Genomic DNA, 8,285 nt, shown 5'->3' with positions numbered 1-8,285 from the left:
AACAACCTTTCACCTGGCAACGCCGGTCAACTGGTGTTCGTGTATGAGAAATCGGCTGGAAACGTTCCCCATGTCAGCACGTTGTAGGTGTCGCCACCGGAGCCAACATTGTGTGAATGCTCTGAAAAGCTAATTATTTGCATATCACAGCATCTTCTTCCTGTCGGTTAAATTTCGCGTCTGTAGCACGTCATCTTCGTGGTGAAGCAATTTTAATGGCCAGTAGTGTAGATTGACTCTTTGAGCTCTCACTTATTCCCGATTCCTACTTCTTCAAAATTTTTACTGTCTTGTACTTTGATTTGTTGAATTGGGCACAGTTGTAAGAAAAGTATTGTTCCTTCACATGTACCTTACATTCTGCAGTCGATATGATCATTGTCTGGTTAGAAAATATCTTCTTATGCCTGTGCAATACCTCAGCAACACTGTTGATACTTTCCTCTGTATGCAGTGTCACTGCACTTGCCTTCATAGTGTTGGTTGCTGCTAATAGCGAAAACGTCAGCCAGCATATCTGTCAATTGTACTACTTCTCTCCATCTAAGCTGCCTTTGAAGCTAATAGTCGTCTTAATTCCTCCTCTTCGCAAATGGACACAATTTTCTTTAAAATTAATCCTATAAGACTAGGTTAGAAAATTTAAAAAGGGAAATGGATAGGTTAAAGTTAGATATAGTGGGAATTAGTGAAGTTCGGTGGCAGGGGGAACAAGACTTTTGGTCAGGTGAATACAGGGTTATAAATACAAAATCAAATAGGGGTAATGCATTAGTAGGTTTAATAATGAATAAAGCGGGTAAGCTGCTACAAACAGCATAGTGAACGCATTATTGTAGCCAAGATAGACACGAAGTCCCCGCCTACTAAAGTAGTACAAGTTTATATGCCAACTAGCTCTGCAGATGACGAAGAAATTGAAGAAATAAATGATGAAATAAAAGAAATTATTCAGATATTGAAGGGAGACGAAAATTTAATAGTCATAGGTGACTGGAATTCGGTAGTAGGAAAAGGGAGAGAAGGAAACGTAGTAGGTGAATATGGATTGGGGCTAAGAAATGAGAGAGGAAGCCGCCTAGTAGAATTTTGCACAGAGCACAACTTAATCATAGCTAACACTTGGTTCAACAATCATAAAAGAAGGTTGTATACATGGAAGAAGCCTGGAGATACTGACAGGTTTCAGATAGATTATATAATGGTAAGACAGATATTTAGGATGAACTGTAGATTAAAACCGAAGAAACTGCAAAAACGTGGGAATTTAAAGAGATGGGACCTGGATAAACTGACTAAACCAGAGGTTGTACAGAGTTTCAGGGAGAGCATAAGGGAACAATTGACAGGAATGGGGGAAAGAAATACAGTAGAAGAAGAATGGGTAGGTTTGAGAGATGAAGTAGTGAAGGCAGCAGAGGATCAAGTAGGTAAAAAGACGAGGGCTAGTAGAAATACTTGGGTAACAGAAGAAATATTGAATTTAATTGATGAAAGGAGAAAATATAAAAATGCAAAAAATGAAGCAGGCAAAAATGAATACAAACGTCTCAAAAATGAGTTCGACAGGAAGCGCAAAACGGCTAAGCAGGGATGGCTAGAGGACAAATGTAAGGATGTAGAGGCTTGTCTCACTAGGGGTAAGATAGATACTGCCTACAGGAAAATTAAAGAGACCTTTGGAGAAAAGAGAACCACTTGTATTACTATCAAGAACTCAGATGGAAACCCAGTTCTAAGCAAAGAAGGGAAAGCAGAAAGGTGGAAGGAGTATATAGAGGGTCTATACAAGGGCGATGTACTTGAGGACAATATTATGGAAATGGAAGAGGATGTAGATGAAGATGAAATGGGAGATACGATACTGCGTGAAGAGTTTGACAGAGCACTGAAACACCTGAGTCGAAACAAGGCCCCAGGAGTAGACAACATTCCATTAGAACTTCTGACGGCCTTGGGAGAGCCAGTCCTGACAAAACTCTACCATCTGGTGAGCAAGATGTACGAGACAGGCGAAATACCCTCAGACTTCAAGAAGAATATAATAATTTCAATCCCAAAGAAAGCAGGTGCTGACAAATGTGAAAATTACCGAACAATTAGTTTAATAAGTCACGGATGCAAAATACTAACGGGAATTCTTTACAGACGAATGGAAAAACTGGTAGAAGCCGACCTCGGGGAAGATCAGTTTGGATTCCGTAAAAATATAGCAACACGTCAGGCAATACCGACCCTACGACTTATCTTAGAAAATCGTTTAAGGAAAGGTAAACCTACATTTCTAGCATTTGTAGACAGAGAAAGCTTTTGACAATGTTAACTGGAACACTCTCTTTCAAATTCTGAAGGTGGCAGGGATAAAATACAGGGAGCGAAAGGCTATTTACAATTTGTATAGAAACCAGATGGCACTTATAAGAATCGAGGGACATGAAAGGGAAGCAGTGGTTGGGAAGGGAGTGAGACAGGGTTGTAGCCTATCCCCGATGTTATTCAATATGTATATTGAGCAAGCAGTGAAGGAAACAAAAGAAAAATTCGGAGTAGGTATTAAAATCCATGGAGAAGAAATAAAAACTTTAAGGTTCGCCGATGACATTGTAATTCTGTCAGAGACAGCAAAGAACTTGGAAGAGCAGTTGAACGGAATGGACAGTGTCTTGAAAGGAGGATATAAGATGAACATCAACAAAAGCAAAACGAGGATAATGGAATGTAGTCGAATTAAGTCGGGTGATGCTGAGGGAATCAGATTAGGAAATGAGACACTTAAAGTAGTAAAGGAGTTTTGCTATTTGGGGAGCAAAATAACTAATGATGGTCGAAGTAGAGAGGATATAAAATGTAGACTGGCAATGGCAAGGACAGCGTTTCTGAAGAAGAGAAATTTGATAACATCGAGTATAGATTTAAGTGTCAGGAAGTCGTTTCTGAAAGTATTTGTATGAAATGTAGCCATGTATGGAAGTGAAACATGGACGATAACCAGTTTGGACAAGAAGAGAATAGAAGCTTTAGAAATGTGGTGCTACAGAAGAATGCTGAAGATTAGATGGGTAGATCACATAACTAATGAGGTGTTGAATAGAATTGGTGAGAAGAGGAGTTTGTGGCACAACTTGACTAGAAGAAGGGATCGGTTGGTAGGACATGTTCTGAGGCATCAAGGGATCACCAATTTAGTGCTGGAGGGCAGCGTGGAGGGTAAAAATTGTAGAGGGAGACCAAGAGATGAATATACAAAGCAAATTCAGAAGGATGTAGGTTGCAGTAAGTACTGGGAGATGAAGAAGCTTGCACAGGATAGAGTAGCATGGAGAGCTGCATCAAACCAGTCTCAGGACTGATGACCACAATAACAACAACATACGACTAATGATGAAATATCTCGGTCCTCTCCATTCATCCTGCTGCGACTAAGATCTTCTCATTCATCATTTCGCTTTTTGCACCTAGAGCACTCGCAGTACATATGTCACTCACTGGTAGGACTGGTATCGTTGTGCCACATTTCAGGAATTTGCTTTCTAATTTCTGCGAAACTCCATTAATATTACTAGCAGAGACCACTAATGGACGTCTATAGCTGGTTGTACTACCTCACTAGGATCTTCTTCATTTTCTCGTAACAAGTTCCTCATAACAATCATATTACTGTCCACCCTTCATATCTGTATCGTCATTGCTGTTGTACAGTTTTTTTTTTTTTTCCCACGAGCGGACTTCATAATGATCCATGTTTAATTTTTCTCACCCAGATTGCGTCAAAGTGGCTAATGTTGTTGTTAAACATCGTTTGCACCTGTGGGAGTGGAATCGTGTGCAGACAATTCGCCGTTGTTCATTACGATTCCTCGCACTGTACCTGTGAAGTGTTCACAGCGTAGGAAACAGAGGAGAAGGTGAGAAAACCACAGTAGGTCTGATTACCCTACGAACGATGCGTTGTTGTTTTTTGGAGCTAATATTCGTCAGACAGGTTCACTAGATACACTATACATTCTGTAATTTTTCTGAAAGTATTTAGAAATGCGTTCCCAAGAGCATTGAGTGACCGAAAGAGAATTTATTACGTTATAGGTTTCATCCAAGGTAACGTCCGCCCCGCTAGCTGAGTGGTCAGCGCGACAGAATGTCAATCCTAAGGGCTCGGGTCCGATTTCCGGCTGAGTCGGAGATTTTCTCCGCTCAGGGACTGGGTGTTGTGTTGCCCTAGTCATCATCATTTCATCCCCATCGACGCGCAAGTCGCCGAAGTGGCGTCAAATAGAAAGACTTGCACCCGACTAACGGTCTACCCGACATTTACATTTATCCAAGGTAAAGCAGCTGTCTAGGCATATAATGAAGCCGACAAATGCGTGATATTGAGCAATCTGAAAGAACTTTCTTGGCCAAATTTTGGTACAAGACCGTATTGTGGAACCAGAGCCTTTCAATGCTAAATGTGGTAATTTGCACCGGTGTTTTGAGAAATATTTGAATATGGGCCACTTTCTTGATGAACCTGTAGCTACGCACGACATACTTCACGCACTGAAAGTCAGACTGCCTTTTAACATTAACGAGAAGTTGCTGCACATTCCAGAAAATAATGGAGAATATATTCTGTCTGTGCTTCATTCTGTTGATATGTTATATGTGGATCAACGTTCCGCACGGCAAAATAGCTGTCTCAATGTGTACGTCAGTGGCATGCAAAACGCGCAAGATGGCCAACTTAATCCTGGCTTGCCAACTTAATCCTAGCGCGCCGGCCGCTGTCGGTTACGCAGCGCAGAATTAACACCTTCCTTCCGCCAACCAATACAAGTACCATCAGCAGACACACGCCATTATGAACAATAATCATAATATCTTACACATCAAGCTACAACCCATACAGGAGGCGCCGCGACAATGGTAATGGAAATAACAGAAACGGAAACAACAAAAGCTGGAACAAAAGCAGAAACAATTATCAACCTGTACAAAATCAACAACAAAACTGGAACATAAACTACGGTACTGCGTGTAAAAATACTGGTCCACCACCTCAGTACAGCATCAATACAGGTACGTGGCAAATATAGCCACAGCCTGTACAAAATCAAAATTGGGCTTTTCCCACCAGTCAGCAGGTAAGTCAAGGTGCTAAACCGCGAAAGCCACAACAGATTGGAGAGTGGATTACACAATACCCTAATGTAAACGTAATAGAAGTGTCAAGTGAAAGCCACGCAGGGTAGTCGCGCGGTCTAGGGCGCCTTGTCACGGTCTGTACGGCTCCCCCCGTCGGAGGTTCGAGTCCTCCGTCGGGCATGGGTGTGTGTGTTGTCCATAGCGTAAGTTAGTTTAAGTTACAGTAAGTAGCGTGTAGGCTTACGAACCGATGACCTCAGCAGTTTGGTCCCATAAGACCTTACCACAAATTTCCAATTTGTCAAGTGAAACTCCACCTCCGCCTGTATCATCACCTGCACCGTTTACGACGACGTCAAACTAAAGACAGTCAGTCACTACTGAGCCCCAGGTCGTGGCTGAAGAAGGTTTGGGGGGAAGACTTCGATATCAAATCATTGTTTGATACACCCACTGATCAACAACACAGTGATTATGTAGCAAATAGTTTTAAGCAGCAACTACTGTTATTTATACGCTACGATCATGACAGCAGCTTATCTGATGAACTACTGCAGGAAAACACACAATGTCGTTCATATAACAATGAAATAGTTTTAGCTACAACAAATGATATAGTAGGAGGAATTCCAACCAGTATTGTTTTGGACACAGGAGCGGCTGTGAGTGTTTTGTCGTATAATTTCTGTAAGAAAATTATCGAATTTGAACCTGTACGAGAGTTCCCTCTCCAGAAGTGTAAGATTTTAACTGCCGGGGGCAATAAGTCTAGAACAGCTACGAAACATGTTTTTGTGACCATTAAGATAGGTAATGGAACACTACAATGGCCATTCCTCGTGGTCCAGAATCTAATTACTAATTGTATTATAGGTTTGGATATGTTATGTGAGAAGGACAGTATTATTGACTTCTCGAAACGGAAATGTTTCCTTAGACATAAGCGCAGTGAAATCACGATTGTATTGGATACCAGGACCCTCAAACATGACAAGTATTGTACGGGGTACAAAATTCAATTTTTGCAGAAGAGCAACGAAGCAAACATACAGGTACTCGCAACTGATAAAGAATATGACGACTTGAAAACACTGATTAGCCGTAAATTAAGTGAAACTACTGCTATTACTGGTGATGAACGCAATGAGCTGTATCAAGTACTATCTAAGTGTATACAGATCTTTACCAAACAACCAGGTGTCATTAAGACATTTGTTTATAAAACTGAAGTCAGGCCTCGTCAAATTTTCTATCACAAAACCTATAATGTACCACTATCTCAACGGACTGCAGTGTGGCAAGAACTCAAACAGATGTTAGAGTGGAAAATCATCGAACCTTCCACATCTCCCCACTGTAGTCCATGACTTCTTGTCAAAAAATCTAACAGAAATATTAGAGAGGTGTTGGACGCGCGTGCCGTAAATTAAACCAGAATGTTTAGAGGAACGATTACAAAAATTTTTAGATGCTAAGTACTTTTCCACCACCAACTTAACAAATTCGTTTTGGCAAGTCGCAAGCACTCCTGATTCCAGAAAATACACTGCTTTCATATTCGGGGGGGGGGGGGGGGGGGGCGGCGAACGTATCAATTCTGTGTTCTTCCTTTCGGACTGAGCGTCAGTTCTCGCATTGATTACTGCTTTGGATACTGTGCGTGGTGACGAGTTAGTTGAGACTGTTACACATTATGTCGATGATCTTTTGATAGCTACTAAGACTTGGAATGAACATCTTGACACTCTTGAAAAGATGATAAATTTGCGCAAGCATGTGTAGCAGCTAACCTAAAGAAGTCAAAATTTGCTTGTAGTGAGATTAGGTACCTTGGACACATAATTAATGCACAAGGTATACATCCTGATCCAGGTAAGTTGGACACTATTAGGAATTTTCACACTAAAAAACAACTGAAGTATTTTCTAGGACTCTGTTCTTTCGACGTTTCCTGTCACAACTATCGAACAGTAAGCATCTCCTAGATTTACTTAAGAAGAATCAGGTATGAATCTGGTCTGCACAGTGCCGGAAAGATTTTGATAACATTAAGCACGCACTGGTACATGCAAACATTTTAGACCACCTAGACTTTAGTTTAGATTTTTGTATGACGTGTGACACGTCATGCAGTGGCTTGGGTTGTTACCTGTTTCAAGTAGTTAAGAATGGAGAATAGGAGCAGGTAAAAATCATTGGATTTGCAAGCCGTAGTCTATCTATCTATATCCGAATCCCGCTCCAGCTACTGCCGGGTCTGGGTGCTGATGAGTCCTCTCCATTTGGCTCGGTCCTCCCACCACTTTTCTTCCTCCACTTGCTGCCAGGTCACATCTCTCCTTTCTACAGATATTCTCACTCCCATTTTCCACCGTGTTCTTGGGCGCCCTCTAGGTCTTTTCCCATCCATCTTTAGTTCTTCCATAATTTTGGGGAGTCTCTGCCCATGCATCCTCTTAACTTGCCCATACCATCTTAATCTCTTTCTTTCAATTTCTCCTCTCATACTTTCTTGTTTAAGGTCCTTTCTAATCTCTACATTCCTTACTCTGTCCATTCTTGTTTTTCCCTTAACTGCTCTGAGAAATTTCATTTCCCCTGCTTTCAGTCTGCTCCAGTCCCATAGGGATGTAATAATTCTTATACATAAGGAGTTTTGCTCTTTCTGAAACTTCATCATTCCAAATCAGGTGTTTTATTGTTTGGTAGAAATTGCCTCCCTTCTGTAACCTCCTATTAATTTCGTTAGTTATTCTTCCATCCCTAGATATTTCACTCCCTAAATAAGTGAAATTTTCTACCACTTTGAGGGGTTCTCCATTCAAGGTAATATTTCCGTAGATCCCTTTCTCTCTTCCAAACACCATTACTTCACTCTCATCTTTATTTATTTTTAATCCATACCTTTTCATTATTTCCTTCCACACATCAAGCTGTAACTGTACATCTACCTCTTTATCACCCCCTATTACCATATCATCTGCAAAAATCATCTTTTTGTCTTTTTCTTTTACTATATCTTTAACTGCCCTATTCATTCCCTCCATCACAACATTAAAAAGTGCAGAAGATAGAATACTTCCTTGCTTAAGTCCTTGTCTTATTTCGAAGTATTCAGAGCTCCCCAATGGTGTTCTAATTCTACAATTGTGTCCTCTGTA

Source organism: Schistocerca nitens, chromosome 10 (assembly GCF_023898315.1).
Source record: "Schistocerca nitens isolate TAMUIC-IGC-003100 chromosome 10, iqSchNite1.1, whole genome shotgun sequence".
NCBI classification, from domain to species: domain Eukaryota; kingdom Metazoa; phylum Arthropoda; class Insecta; order Orthoptera; family Acrididae; genus Schistocerca; species Schistocerca nitens.
This window is presented reverse-complemented; position numbering follows the sequence as displayed.